Genomic DNA, 16598 nt, shown 5'->3' on the forward strand with positions numbered 1-16598 from the left:
ACCGTCGAAGAGAAACACAGGGCTTATCTGCCCTATATAAATAACCGCCTGTACACTCTTTAGGATGTGGAGGGTAGGGCGATGAGGCTGCGAGCTACACTTATGAACCATTGAGTCACTTTGCTGGCTGGTGCACCGGCTAATCGTGGTTGCCTTGATGCACTTGCTGATCTGGCCGGGTTGACACTCATCGGATGCCTTCCACAAATGGTTTTTTGACACTTTTTGCCTTGTTTCTTCATCATAATGACACAATCAAATCATTCAATCATTTTAAATATTTACAATCTGAAAATTATTCTCTTTCGGAATGAAAGAGGACATTTAAAAAAGGGTGCAGCTTGGTTTTTTGCTTTAAAAAAAATAAACAAAAAAACACAAATGGCTGGATTTTGTTTTACAAATCTATTGTTGTCATCAAATAATAGTATTAGAAAATTGGACCACATTTCCGATCGGTTTTTAATTTGTAATATTTATTTATACGTTTATTGTATTTCATTTGACTGATCAAGTCATAGATATATACACTAGACGTGGCCTTGGCTAAGGCAGTTGATTGGAACGAATGCCTTACATATATTAATTAATTAATTAGCAAAACTTGGACACTAAATATTTCATATTCAATTATTTTAATGATCACAATTAAAGTTTTCATTTTATTAACTGAACAAGCGCAACATTCAGCATTCAATCAAATATTATAAAATATGTATTATTATTAATAATGTTATTTCAACATAATATCTCGTTATTTCGACATAATATGTGTGGGTGCAACAAGCAAGATGTGCATTTGTAAATCCGGTGACGAGTGCATTGATTTTTATTAATAATCTAGTGTTTTCTGACAGTGTCGACTCGGCTGCAAAGATGAAGTTGACGATCGCCGTATAGTGAACGCGCCTATAGAGAGAAATGCACATAATGGATTACATAATCAGAGAGTAGCCTTTTTCTTTTCGTTTTGAATTATTTCGTTTAAAGACATTTCAAGCTTTGTGTATTTGATGTATTTCTCATGTCTGTGTGTGAGGCATACAATGAGTTTCGTTAAGTTAGGAGGAGATGCGCTCCAGTTAACGTGCAATGCAAGATTATCATTTTTTTTATTATTATTTATTAAATCTTATTTATCTTATTTATTAAATACAGGCTGATGAAAAATGTATTAAAATTAAGATACAATTTATACAAAACGAAATTCACTTTTACTCGTGCTGTTCACTTTTCATAAATCAACATACATGGGGAAAAAAATAACATTATAACATTTGAACAAATATGAAAATAAATGCGCTTATTTAATGGCTACAACAGTATAGGCCTACAGACTCTCTATTTGTACAAATTGCTGCACATTCATTTAATTCTGAATGTGCAGCACACAAGTTGATAGACATTTGTTCAAATCAAGTTCATGATAATTGTGCGTGCATTTATTAATCATTATGATACTAAAATCATAACAAAGTAGGTTATGCTATGTACAAAAAAATCAGATGAGCCCAGAATATTCCAAACTGCCGTAGCCAAGGCGACATCTAGTCATAGGGTCCGTGCACTTTTTGATCATTTCATTTCCTGTTTAGAATGGAATAAGGAGAAATGAAAACCAGCTCGTTTATTCGTTTTTTTGGGCTAGATTTTGGCTAGATTTTTCATTTTTCGTTAATGGTTTACAAGTCGGTTTATGGGTTCGATATTTCATTTGCACACGTGGGCGGCGCTGAAACGCCCCTTTCATCTGATTGGTCAAACCGCTCCGCCTTCAGTAAGCTGTGAGCTTTTCTTTCTGTCAGGCAGAATAAGAGTCAGTAGGCTACGAGTGCGGCACTGACAAATGCCCTTTAATGAAATAATTTCTGAAACCACCACTCACTGTTAACTACACACACTATTTGATTTAGAAATATGTTGCTGGTCACGTAATTCGTGCTGCTGCGACTTGCAAGCAACCCCATTAATGTGAGCCACAGTATATGACAGATTATATTAGCATATTTCCCATTGATAAATACAGTGCAAATAGTTCCGTCTCTTTGGATAAAAGGGAAGTGGAAATAAAAATCAATAATAGGCTGAACTGTACCATGATAATATGTCCGTAACATTTACCACTCTAGTCTTTTATTTACATCAAAAGGCAGGTAGGCGTGTGTGACATATAGCCTATGGGCTATAAATAATTTTGAATAGAAATAAAGTTTATATTTTTTGAATTTAAGCATGTGTAGCCTACTCAGTTCACATGAAAAGAAAGAGACAGAAAAGAGAGAAGCCAGAATCAGTGAACGTAAATTAAATACTGACAAAATTACCAGGTTTGGGATTAATTGTTATTATTATTATGAGAAATTGACTCCGCCTAGAACTTTGATGCTTCACCAAACTCAGCTCAGACCCTCAGACTGGTCTAACTTGCTTCTAACTGGTCAGACTTTCCCAAAAAATCCATCGACTTGAGTTATCTGAGCAATGAAGGCCGTAATACTTAATGCTGTCCACTAGAGGGGGCGACAGGATAATAAGTGTTTTCTACTCTCTTTCCCTGTTTGCATCAGTTTAAATGACAAATAAATGCATGAATTTCATTATGATAACAGGTTAAACGTCGTAATTAGCCAGCATAGGACGCAAATGAAAATACAATTTGATATTTGTGATATTTAAACTGTGTATTATTAATAAATATTGTTTCATATCTTGTTCATGCTTTATACATTTTAACCAGTGCTAATTTAAATAAAATGAATGAATAGAACTATATAATAATTAATTATAATATGGTAACTTTGGTCCAAAGTAATCTGTGATAAACAGTGTATAGGCCTACTATGTTTCATCTGCTTATTTATTATAGTCAAAATAATCCAGCAATTATGTTTTATCGAATGTTATTCGAATTCAAGATGAAGAAGCTCAGATCAATAATGAGGCGTACAGGCCATAAATAACAAATAGACATTACAACATTTTTATTATTCATAAGAATTTAAGTTAATAACATCTAAAACAAAGAATACATGTATTACAGGGCAAGTATAAGTATTAGTATTTTTAATGTTTTTGAAAGAAGTTTCCTCTGCTCATCAAGCCTGCATTTATTTGATCAAAAATACAGAAAAAAAAGTAATATTGTGATATATTTTTACAATTTAAAATAATTGGTTTAAATGATCATTTATTTCTGTGATGCAAAGCTGAATTTTCAGGATCATTACTCCAGTCTATCACATGATCCTTTAGAAATAATTCTAATATGATGATTCATTATCAAAGTTGGAAACAGTTCTGCTGCTTAATATGTTTTCATAACCTGTGATACTTTTTTTAGGATACTTTGATGAATAAAAAGTAAAAAAAAAAAAAAGAAAAAAAAAGAAAAAAAAAAGCTATTTTTTTAAAAATAGAAATCTTTTGTAACAACAATATACACTACTGGTCAGTAATTTGAGGTCAGTATTTTTTTATTATTTTTTTAAAATAAATCAATACTTTTATTCAGCAAGGATGTGTTAAATTGATTTTAAAAAAAGTGATAGTAAAGAAGATTTATATTATTAGAAATGATATATATTTTTTAATAAATGCAGTTCTTTGTAACCTTTTATTCATCAAATATATTAGGCAGCAGAACTGTTTCCAACACTCATAATAAATCAGAATATTAGAATGATTTCTGGGGCTGTTTACACCTGGCCACTTCATGCGTTTTCTCAGATCGGATAGCTATCCGATCGTGAAAAGACCAGGGGCGCCTGTTTCAGAAAGGCGGTTAAGTGAAAACTCAGAGTATGTTAACCCTGAAATGAGGGAAACTCTGGGTTTTCTGTTTCAGAATGGGAGGTATGTTAAACCTGAGAAAGCAGAGTAAGTCAAGCCCGTTTCTGAAAGAGAGGTAACTTATACTCAGAGTCAGTTACCATGGTAACTTACTCTGTGAACCTAACCTGGCCGGGAGCAGGTTTTCTTCGGTAAACCCAGAGTTTCTTTCGGTCTCCTCCCCTTTTTTAAAGAGGAAGTGGTGTTTAAACACCTCATTCATTCTTTCAGTACATTTTTATTAATAAAATTAATCTTTAATTAATAAATACAATATTGCTATTTTTACTGTTTTTTTTTTTTTTCAATTCTTTAAATAAGATGAAGTCTATTAACTCCTTAACTGGCAACTGAATATACAGTAGTAGATTAGAGTTACATAATGTAGTTCTAAACAAATTCTACAGAATTAAACTGTGGCATTTACTGAAAATCACTGAACTCTGTTCATCTGTGCAACAGAAGTTGATGGACCGTCCTCCTGCTGTTCTTCCACTTTGGGGGCGGGGGGAGAGATAAGACTACCCATTTATACTTAGCTTTAAACTTAGATTCTACTCCACATAAAAATGTGAAAAAATCTGAATGTGTAGATTGTTTGATGTGACACATAACATTATCCCCATCGTCCTGTGAAGATGAGTACACTTTATAACACTATTTGTCATAATTTCTGGTGTATTGAGTAGGCTACTTACAACTGCCTGCAGGTTTTGTTGGGACAGGAGGCTCCAAAAGACACTGGGATGCTATTTAGTTATTTAATATGTCAAATATTTGTAAATTCAGGTAGCCTACACCCATGATATGCTCAAACCTTACCTGATTGAATTATGTTCTTATATTTAATTTTCAGCTGCTGCCATGTTCTTTTAATACCTGCAGGATTGCACCCATGAAAATTAAAATTAGGTTGAATAACATACTGTTCTTCCAGTTTCACCTCTGATATTATAACAGTTGGGTAAGTTACTCTAAAATAGTTATTAATTACTAACTACAAATGACATCTTCAACTGTGTAATTAGATTCATGTAATAATGACTATCTTTAGAAAGTATTGGTCTACTTATTAATAAATCCCATATCAACCTCAACCACTTGAACAATACAAGGAGAGACAAGAAACTGCACTTTTAATGCTTTCAAATAAACAATATACAATTGCATGGATTATTCTTGAATTGACCAAAGTGTGTAGAGGGAGAAGGTTACATAAAAAATATACCTTTTAAAAATGTATGTTAAATATACAGAATTGTTCTATAGTCTAATGCAATTACATCAGATTTTACTTCAAATTACAGAAGAATTAAGAGTAATCCCTTTAATTAAATGACAGTATTTAGATGACTTGGTAATTAATTACACCCAACACTGTATACAGTATACTAATGAAAATGTAAACATACGCATTGACTCGAGCAACTATTTTCTCCCTAGCTAACTCTAGTTGTCCTTCGCTGCTGCAGCCGATATTTAAAAAATAATAATATGTCTTCTTACGCTTGCAGAAGCTGGTGAGAAATATGCAGACCTCTTTTTGTCTGGCGCTGTTACCATGGTGACTCATAATATCTGCACTCCATTGATAATGGCTTTTTATAGTGGTGGTGTACGCGCTTAACTCAGAGTCAGTCAACTCAGAGTTGATTGAACTAATTTCCGCTGTTCTGTAACCGAAAACTCAGAGTTTCCCATCTCAGGGTAAGTCAACTCAGTTGAACCTCCTTTCTGAAACAGGCCCCAGGGGCCCGTTCTTCGTACGTCGCTAACTCAGTTAGCTGGATTTGATTGTTGGAGATTTGGCATGATCTTGGATTGTTTGGTTCTTCGACGCTCATCCTGGACTTGCTGTCATAGCAACAGGTGCCCAAGCTTAAACCTGCTCGGGAGCAGGCTTATTTCATGTTAACAGGATTAGATCCCGGCTTTATAAGCGGAGGTGATACGGGAAGTCTTTCGCAGCCATGTCTTGTCCGTTTTTACGACAAGAACCTGTCGCTGAAGGTGGTCTCACGCTGCACAATCCACTGCCGCTTTCTGAGCATGCAGCCTGACATCAAACAATTCACCATTTACCTTGGAGAAGCGAGTCCAGAATATATCAAATAATACAAAAAGTAATGTAATCAAAAAGTATGCAGTTGACTGATTAAAAATATCTTAGATGGTGTGTGACTCCATGTCCTACATCACAAATGTGGAAGCAAAATGGCCTGGTTCTGTGCATGACTCCAGGATTTTCAGAGAGTCACATTTATGCACATTATTTGAACGTGGTAAGGAAATATTTAATATCAAGCTCACTGTATTACATACATTTATTCTGAGCCTAACAAAACTGCATTTTTCCAGGTGCTTACGACGGGATCCTGCTTGGTGACAGGGGCTATACCTGCAGGCAGTATTTCATGACGCCATTCCCTGACCCAAACCCCGGACCACAAACCCGTTTCAATGCAGCTCTAGCCAGGACAAGGGCACGCATTGAAATGACCTTTGGGCAACTAAAGGAAAGATTTCAGTGTCTGAGGGTTGCACCTGACAGGGCCTGTGACATTATTGTTGCATGTGCCATACTCCACAATAGTGCCACCATCAGAAAGGAGAGGACCCCTGTGGTGGAGGTGCAGCCTGATGATGACCTCCAGCCAGTGCACTTGGACCAACCTAGTGGCAGAGCTGCACGGGACAGAATTGTGGAACACCATTTTTTTTTTTTTTTTTTTAAACAAAAACCTTCATTAAATGAATAGAAGACAAGACAACATGCTTAGTTCCTTGAGTTTTATTTCAATTATTCTTTGTCAAGAAAAGCCAATGATGGTCATCTTTTGCCTGCAATAAGATATATTGTTATCCAAGGTCAGCAATAGTACTCTGTGTGAAATAGTGTATTTAGCACTTACTCTGAAGTTCCTTTTGAAGCAACTCAATCTCTAGTGGCAGTTTTTTCTTCTTTAAGGTGTCAAGTTCTATTTCTCCCCTTCATTTTTCTGTTTTTTCAGGTCAAAATACTAAATTTTCTGTTGTAGATTCCGTTTATATACGGATATCACCCTGTGCCATGTTTGGATAAAAAATAAAAAAATATAAAAAAATTAAAAAGAACTGTCAACACAAGCCTCATGCAACAAAAATAAAAAGTACAAGTAGGTTACTACACTGCCCACCTCTGTATCACTTTGTGCAGTAGGCCTTTCCTCCTGCAACTCATATTGCAGTCAGAAATAATATGTACACAAGTTACTATAAATGAAGTAAAGTTATTTATGCACTTACAAGTACTTCCTCCAAAGGACAGTCATCTGAGAGGGTTTCTTCACTGTCCTGTGCAATGGAAACAAATGGGCATTACAAAGTGTTGCACTTTCTTCCCTTTTGATGTAAAGTTAGAAAAAGTCCACTTACTGCACATATTTCAGCCACTACTTTCTTGGGAACAGGTACAAGTGTTGGTGTATTATGTAAAACTGCACAAAAGAGGAAACACAATGGCATTACAATGAACTACACTATATGAACAAATGTGATCAGTAACTCATGGCAAAATATTCTTACATTAACTTCAGCAGTTTTCACCTTCACAAGTCAAAGCAATTGATCACTACTCAATATTTAACAGCTGAAATTACTGTACCAGCCATTTGGATTATATAGGCCTACTTAATTTAATGCGGCAAAAAAAAAGATATATTTTACAGTGTAGCAAGATCATTTAAAGCTCATTTACCAGTAATGAAGGTGTTGCTGCTACTGGTTCCTGGCTGTTGGTCTGAGGAAGAGCTGCCCCCAGGGATGCCCTCCACAATGGGTCGGTTCACATTTAACCCCAGGGCCAGCTCTACTGCTGGGGTATAATGTGGTGTAATGTGAGGGAGCAGGACCACCACCTGTTTTTTTTTTTTTCAGCTCAGCCTTTTTCTTGGTTGCTGTTATAAACAGACAAACACATTTAACGGTGCTTTTCTTTTGTAAAAGAGACAAAGAACAGTAGAAGTAGAAAAGATTACCATTTTGAAGAATATTCTTGTACTTCCCTTTTACTTGTTCCCATGTTCTAGTGCAGTGTTCTTCAACCCTGCTCCCGGAGGACCCCCAACACTGCTGGTTTTCTTTGTCTCCCTAATCAAACACACCGGATTCAATTCATCAACTCATTATCACATGGGTTAATGAGCTGATGAGTTGAATCAGGTGTGTTTGATTAGGGAGACAAAGAAAACGTGCAGTGTTGGGGGTCCTCCAGGAGCAGGGTTGAAGAACACTGTTCTAGTGGGTCCTGAGGTGGCTCTGACATTAAGCAATTATGAAATGATTAAAATACAAGAATATACACTGTAATAAGTGATATAACCATAACATGGAACACTTACGCATTTCATTTGTCTGCTACTTTTTGCCAGCCCTCTCTCCTGGCTTTTGCACACTTTGAGGTGTTCCCTGGCGTTTTAATTAAGGTTTCATATTCTGCATAACCTTCAATAACTCTTGCTCTGCTGCGGAGAAAAACTGTGCGCGCTCTTTGGCCATGGTGAGCAGCCAATAGCAGCGTTGCTGATCAATGTTTCTACTATCGATACATATCCCCTTTTAAACCAGCGCATGAACGCGCAGTTATCTCAGATAACTCAATCCAGCTATACTAATCATAACTGGCAGGTGTGTTCGAAGAAACGAATTAGTCAGATCATGATTAGGCCGATGATATCACCTTGGATGTCTCATAATTTGATCTTGGATGTTTCAAGCAACGTACGAAGAACGGGCCCCAGTTGCTATGACAGCAAGTCCAGGATGAGCGTCGAAGAACTCAGTTAGCTGGATTTGATTGTTGGCGATTTGGCATGATCTTGGATTGTTTGGGTCTTCGACGCTCATCCTGGACTTGCTGTCATAGCAACTGGGGCCCGTTCTTCGTACGTTGCTTAAAACATCTGAGATCAAACGAGACATCCAAGATGATATCATCGTGCTAATCATGATCTGACTAATTTGGTTCTTCGAACACACCTGCCGGATATGATTAGTATAGCTGGATTGAGTTAGTGAGATAATTGCGCGTTCACGCGCTGGTTTAAAAGGGGATATGTATCGATAGTAGAAACATTGATCAGCAACGCTGCTATTGGCTGCTCACCATGGCCAAAGAGCGCGCTCAGTTTTTCAACGCAGCAGAGCAGGAATTTTTACTGGAAGGGTATGCAGAGTTTGAAAAATATAATTAAAACGCCAGGGAACACTGGGAATCAAAGTGTGCAAAAGCCAGGAGAGAGGGCTGGCAAAAAGTAACAGACAAATTAAATGCGTAAGTGTTCCATGTTATGGTTATATCACTTATTACAGTATATATTCTTGTATTTTAATAATTTCATAATTGCTTAATGTCAGAGCCACCTCAGGACCCACTAGAACATGGGAACAAGTAAAAGTGAAGTACAAGAATATTCTTCAAACTGGTAATCTTTTCTACTTCTACTGATTAGTCTCTTTTAGCAAAGACATTTTAAATGATGTGTTTGTCTGTTTATGGTTATCTGCAACCAAGGAAAAGGCGGAGCAGAAAAAAACAGGTGGTGGTCCTGCACCCCCACGTTATACCCCGGCAGAAGAGCTGGCCCTTGGGCTAAATGAGAACCGACCCATTGTGGAGGGCATTCCTGGGGGCAGCTCTTCCTTAAGGCCTATTTATACTTCTGCGTCGGACCTACGCCGGAGCCTCTACGCTGTAGGCAACGCGTTGGTTTTAATTTATACTTCTGCGTCGTTGTCCGCGTTGACGCGCAATTACTCATGCAGAGGGACCATGTGAAACCCGAGGGAGGGGTTCTAGCAGACCAATCACAGCGCTTGCGTCCGCGTAGAATTGACGCGTTGTTACATTTTTGGAGAGGTGCGCATCAGGGTACGCCAAAGGGTACGCGCGCTAAGCACAGCCTACGACGTAGCTACGGCGTAAGTTCGACGCAGAAGTATAAATAGGCCTTTAGACCTAAAGCCAGGGACCAGTAACAACAACACCTTAATTACAGGTAAATGAGTTTTAAATCATCTTGCTACACTGTAAATAATTTGTTGCTGCATTAAATTAAGTATGTCTATAATCCAAATGGCTGGTACAGTATCAGCTCCGCTTATGAAGCCGGGATCTAATCCTGTTAACATGAAATAAGCTTGCGCACCTGTTGCTATGACAGCAAGTCCAGGAGGAGCGTCGAAGAACCAAACAATCCCAGATCATGCCAAATCGCCAATAATCAAATCCAGCTAACTGAGTTAGCGACGTACGAAGAACGGGCCCCAGGTGCGCAAGCTTAAACCTGCTCGGGAGCAGGCTTATTTCATGTTAACAGGATTAGACTGCGGCTTCATAAGCGGAGCTGATACGGGAAGTCCAGCGCTTATGAAGCAGGGATCTAATCCTGTTAACATGAAATAAGCTTGCGCACCTGTTGCTATGACAGCAAGTCCAGGATGAGCGTCGAAGAACCAAACAATCCCAGATCATGCCAAATCGCCAATAATCAAATCCAGCTAACTGAGTTAGCGACGTACGAAGAACGGGCCCTGAGGTACGAAGAACTGAGATTTTGCGTTACAATAGTGCACTTTCTGAGATATATATTTTTTCTCGTGACTGGTGAGATTGTCGTTTACATGATTAATTTGTTGGAAACACACACTTATTTTCGACTTGTCGGAGTCGGGCTTTAACTACAGCACAAACTGTTTGCATTGCCTTAAGATTATTTGCGAGTGGCTCTTTCCTTTACACTATTGGAGATGGCACTCGATTGCTCCTGTCTGCCTCGCTGCCTGCTGTGAGTGTTTTTGCTTCGTTGCTGTAAGCTCCGTCTTAGCCTCGTATTTCCTTATTTTGAACCATAATTTACTACAATTTCTAGTTGTTTATACTACTACTAAATACGGCTTGCCCAACATCGCTGGCTTCCGTTGCTACTAGCACAACACGGTAGTAATTCGCTAGCCTGTTAACGCGCCACCCGTGCGCTCAGCTATTTTTATTTATTTATTTTTCTCTCGCGCGCTCGCGCCTTTGAGTTCATAAAAGCTCAGGTGAGTAAGAATCACTCAACAAACACGGTGAGTAATGTCTTGTCCTGTTATTATCATGCGTCCAAGGGGCAACATTCTGATCTGAAAAATGAAGCCTACCCGGAAGTGCGAAAAACTGCAATACATCGAAAATCCGCTAGGGGAAGGTCCCAAAAGGGAGCAAATGTCCATAGCCCCCATGTTAAAATGTCCGTTTTCACAGCATAAAATCATGTTTTTACAGGTTGGTCCCATGGACTTTTATTGGATTTTTCGATAGGTTCCGAGTGCCTGACAACGGCGAGGGTAGTGAATTTTTTTCTAACTCGTTAGTTTAGATAGTATTTAGATATAAAATGTATGACAATAAGGGCGTGGTTAACTTTGATTGACAGCTTGATTGACAGCTGAAAGGCAGAATGACAACATAAGAAGCGCCATTTTTTAATACAGTTGACATATAATACTACTGTTTCTGTATCATGAAATGTAGTTTTAAGAGTTTTTCAGGCGAGAATGTAGTTGTTTAAAGCTCAAATCTGTGGTTTATTTATAAAGATTTATGAAAATTGTATCCAGTTGTGAGATCCAGCGATGACCGGGCGCTCGGCGCGATGTACCCCGCCTGGAGCAGCCTTTCATCGGCTAGACGTTTTGAGGTTTGCCGCTGACTCTGGCGTCTCTGTAGTGGTTAAACATGAGATATAATTCGTCTTGTCTATATCTAACGGGCGATTTTTGGTCTCGTGGGCAATCGTTTTGGCTGAGGGGAAGTTTCATAACTTTATAAGCTATATTTAACTTGTACCGTTGTATGGTTAGACTAGATCGAGCGCATGACTTTTTATGTTTGACTGAATTGTTTGCTTTATTTGTATAGCTTATTGTAACTTTACCTTTTACTTATACTTTTATAATAGCTAATATTGATAAAACTGAAATTTAACAAAAAGAGACTGGGTTGAGTTTTGTCATTTTAAATTTTAATACAACGAAGATGATCTGTAATGTTGTTTACTGCAACATCTGTTGTTTAGTACAAATGCACATATTGCCTGGACCATATTAAAATGTTTAATATTTTTATATTATATTTAAAACGAAAAGAGGCAGGTTTGTGTTTTATATTTCGTTTTGTTATAAATAGGCAAACGTTATGTGCAGTGAATATAATCAATACGCGTTGCCTGAACCACATTTGTGTGGCTATAATGTTTAAGATTTCTTTAAATGAAAACGAAAAGAGTTAGTATGGTGTTTTATAACATATTTCGTTGCCTAAAATATACACAGAGATAACCGGAGTAGCAGAGCGAGCTGAGTGACGCGCGCTGCGTCAGAAGGTGGGCGGGGTTAGGGTTTCCCAAGATTTTCCAAGATGGCAAACGGCTTCAAACCCGTTCTTCAGAAAGTCTATGGGTGACGTCACAGACGCTTTGTCCATATTTTTTACAGTCTATGCATGCGTCGCGTCTGAATGCGTTGTTGTTTTTGGAGCTCTATCGATTTGATTTATAATTCTTGATTTTTCTCGCTGCCTGCTGTGAGTGTGTTTGCTTCGGAGCTGTAAGCTCCGTCTTAGCCTCGTATTTCCTTGTTTTGAACCATCATTTACTACAATTTCTAGTTGTTTATATTACTACTAAATACAGCTTACCCAACCATGACGCACAACACGCTAGTAATTCGCTAGCCTGTTAACGCGCCACCCTTGCGCTCAGCTATTTTTATTTATTTATTTTCTCTCGCGCCTTTGAGTTCATAAAAGCTCAGGTGAATAAGAAACACTCAACAAACACGGTGAGTAATGTCTTGTCCTGTCATTATCATGTGTTGCGTCTGAATGCGTTGTTGTTTTTGGAGCTCTATCGATTTGATTTATAATTCTTGATTTTTCTCTTTAAACTCGCTTACAACGAACATTTTCTACTTTTCCTCACTGAGAAGCACTACTGCTCAAACCTCATTGTTACAACGCGGACTGTTGAGCAGACGCGTCTCAAGCCTATTAGTGATCCAACGCTGCATACTCTTAAAGGTTACGTCCGTGGATCACGGCTGAACGCGTCTTCTCCACACTCACTTATAAACAAACACTTTTTTTTCGCCTATCGTGCGTCTACTCTACACCCCTACCACTAAAAAACCTCATAGTTACAACGCGGACTGTTGAGCAGACGCGTCTCAAGCCTATTAGTGATCCAACGCTGCATACTCTTAAAGGTTACGTCCGTGGATCACGGCTGAACGCGTCTTCTCCACACTCATTTACAAACAAACTTATAATATAAATTAGTATTAATATTGATAGCATCACTGGTAGCTTCGTTGCTAACTCACTGTCCATCTGTTAAAATGGCGAATATATCAGATGTAAGTAGTCTACCGCTTGGTGCAGGTGAGGACACATTTGAGCTTCACGCACTGCAGTCTGAGCTGGAAGCTGTTGAGAAACAGATCCACAACCTTTTATTGAGACAGGCCGAGCTGAGAGACCGGTGTTTGGCTCTTGAAACATCACGTGCCGATGCACACAAATCAGTGTTTAACGTTACTAACCCGCTGACTCCGACCGCGTCTACTCCGTGCGTTCCTCAGCATCGGTCGCAATCAGCCATGGTCTCGTTCACTCCGGCTCCAACACGCCACCACGAAGCCTGGGTGGTTCCGCAGCGGAAGACGCGAGTCAGGTTTAGACCAAGACTTTCTCCGACCCTCCCGGTTTTCGAGTTATCCACACAAAACCGCTTCTCCCCTCTACGCGAAACAGAACGCGATGCTGTGATCATCGGCGATTCCATCGTTCGGCACGTACACGCTACGTTAGGTAAAAGTAAGGTGCAAAGTCACTGCTTCCCTGGTGCTCGTGTTTCTGAAATCGCTGCTCGCGTTCCCGAGATCCTGAACGGTGACGAGCGCGTCGGAACTGTGGTCCTGCACGCGGGAGTGAACGACATCAGGCTGCGCCAGACGGAGATTCTGAAGAAAGACTTCAGGAATCTAATCGATACGGTACGCAGCACATCGCCTGAAACAACGATCATTGTGTCAGGACCGCTTCCCACGTACCGACTAGGGCATGAAAAGTTCAGCAGATTATTTGCGCTAAATGAATGGTTAATGTCATGGTGCAATGAGCAGAAACTGCTCTTTGTAAATAATTGGAATCTGTTTTGGGAGCATCCTAGGCTTTTCCGTGCTGATGGCTTACACCCAAGCAGATTCGGAGCGGATCTTCTGTCAGATAACATCTCCAAAATGTTAAATACCCTTTGACTAGTAACCAAAAGTCCAAATCATAGTCTCTGCTGCACCAATTCAACTGATATAAATACTAGTGTAGAACATTGCATAGAAACCGTGTCTATTCCTCGTTTAGTGAGATCAAATAATAAATCTAATGCAGGATCTAGGAAAAATCTAATTGTTATTAAAACAGAAAATGTTGCTATTAGTAAACAAAAACTATTTCTAAAGCTAGGTCTTCTAAACATTAGATCACTCACACCTAAGGCAGTTATTGTAAATGAAATAGTCACAGATAATAGCTTCGATGTACTTTGCCTTACTGAAACCTGGCTTAAACCAAATGATTATTTCGGTATTAATGAGTCTACTCCTCCTGGATACTGTTATAAGCATAAGCCCCGTCTGATTGGCCGTGGCGGAGGTGTTGCAACCATTTATAAAGATATTCTAAATGTTACTCAGAAAACGGGTTATAAGTTTATTTCATTTGAAGTACTTGTACTAAATGTTACGCTCTTAGATGTTAGAAAAACATCCCTATTATCTCTAGCCTTGGCTACCGTATATAGACCGCCAGGGCCTTACGCTGATTTCCTAAAAGAGTTTGCAGATTTTCTCTCAGACCTATTAGTCAATGTCGATAAAGCATTAATTGTTGGAGATTTTAACATACACGTAGATAATCCAAATGATGCGTTAGGAGCTGCGTTTACAGATTTATTAAATTCATTTGGGGTCAAGCAAAACGTCACCGGACCAACTCATCGTCTTAATCATACACTCGATTTAATTATATCACATGGAACCGATCCGACCGATATAGATATCATTCCACAAAGTGATGAAGTCACTGATCACTACATGGTAACTTGCATATTACGTACTGCTGTAATATGTCATGCGGCGTCGCGTTATCAACCAGGCAGAACAATCCTCCCATCCACCATAGATAATTTCTCAAATTGCTTATCTAATCTGTCTCAGCTGCTGCCTGAACCCAAACAAACAGATGAACTAGAAGAACTAACTAGCACTATGAGCACCATTCTCTCTAGAACATTGGATGTGGTTGCACCTATTAAATAAAAAAAGGTCAGAGAGAAAAATAAAGCACCATGGTATAACAATACTACGCATGTTTTAAAGAGAGAAACGCGTATTTTAGAGCGTAAATGGAAACAAACTAATTTAGAGGTCTTTAGAATCGCGTGGAAAGACAGTATGTCACGTTATAAAAAGGCCCTAAAAGCTGCCAGGGCTGAGCACCTCCGCAAACTAATAGAAAACAACCAAAACAATCCAAGGTTTCTATTTAACACCGTGGCTAGACTAACACATAAACAGACGTCACCCGAACAAAATATCCCGTTACAGTTCAGTAGTAATGATTTCATGAACTTCTTCACTGAGAAAATAGAAAGCATCAGAACCACAATTATAAACGTTCAATCTTCAATCGCGCCTTATAATTCAGCTTCAATTATCACCCCGAAAGAACAATTACAGTGCTTTACAACTATAGAACAAAAAGAGTTAAATAAACTTATCACTTCATCTAAAACAACAACATGTTTATTAGATCCTATACCAACTAAACTACTGAAAGAAGTGTTACCTGTAGTGGAAGAGCCTCTCCTCAATATTATTAACTCATCTTTATCTTTAGGTCATGTTCCAAGAACATTTAAACTGGCAGTTATAAAACCTCTCATTAAGAAACCACAATTAGATCATAATAATCTAGCAAATTATAGACCCATTTCAAATCTTCCATTTATGTCTAAAATATTAGAAAAAGTGGTGTCCGCTCAACTGGGCTCTTTCTTGCAACAAAATGAGATCTATGAAAAGTTTCAGTCTGGATTCAGACCGCATCATAGCACTGAAACTGCGCTCGTTAAAATCACAAATGATTTACTTTTAGCTTCTTGACCAAGGCTGTATCTCAATACTAGTTTTACTTGATCTTAGTGCTGCGTTCGATACTATAGATCATACATTACTCTTAGATCGACTACAAAATTATACTGGTGTTCAAGGACAAGCACTAAGCTGGTTCAAATCATACCTATCTGACCGCTACCATTTTGTCTATTTAAATGGAGAAAAATCGATCATAACTCCAGTAAACTATGGAGTGCCGCAGGGATCTGTATTAGGCCCTCTGTTATTTTCAATATATATGATGCCACTTGGAAATATTATAAGGAAACATGGAATTAGTTTCCATTGTTATGCTGATGACACTCAAATATATATTTCATCACGGCCGGATGAAAACGCAAAATTTTCCAAATTGACAGAGTGTGTTAAAGATATGAAAGATTGGATGACCCGTAATTTTCTTTAATTAAATCCAGACAAGACAGAGGTAATACTTATCGGTTCAAAAAACCGCCCACAAAACCTCGCACAATACAACTTTAACATCATAGGATGTCCTGTTACTTTATCCTCTACAG

The sequence above is a fragment of the Leuciscus leuciscus genome (assembly GCF_965113295.1).
Source record: "Leuciscus leuciscus genome assembly, chromosome: 13".
Taxonomy (NCBI): Eukaryota; Metazoa; Chordata; class Actinopteri; order Cypriniformes; family Leuciscidae; genus Leuciscus; species Leuciscus leuciscus.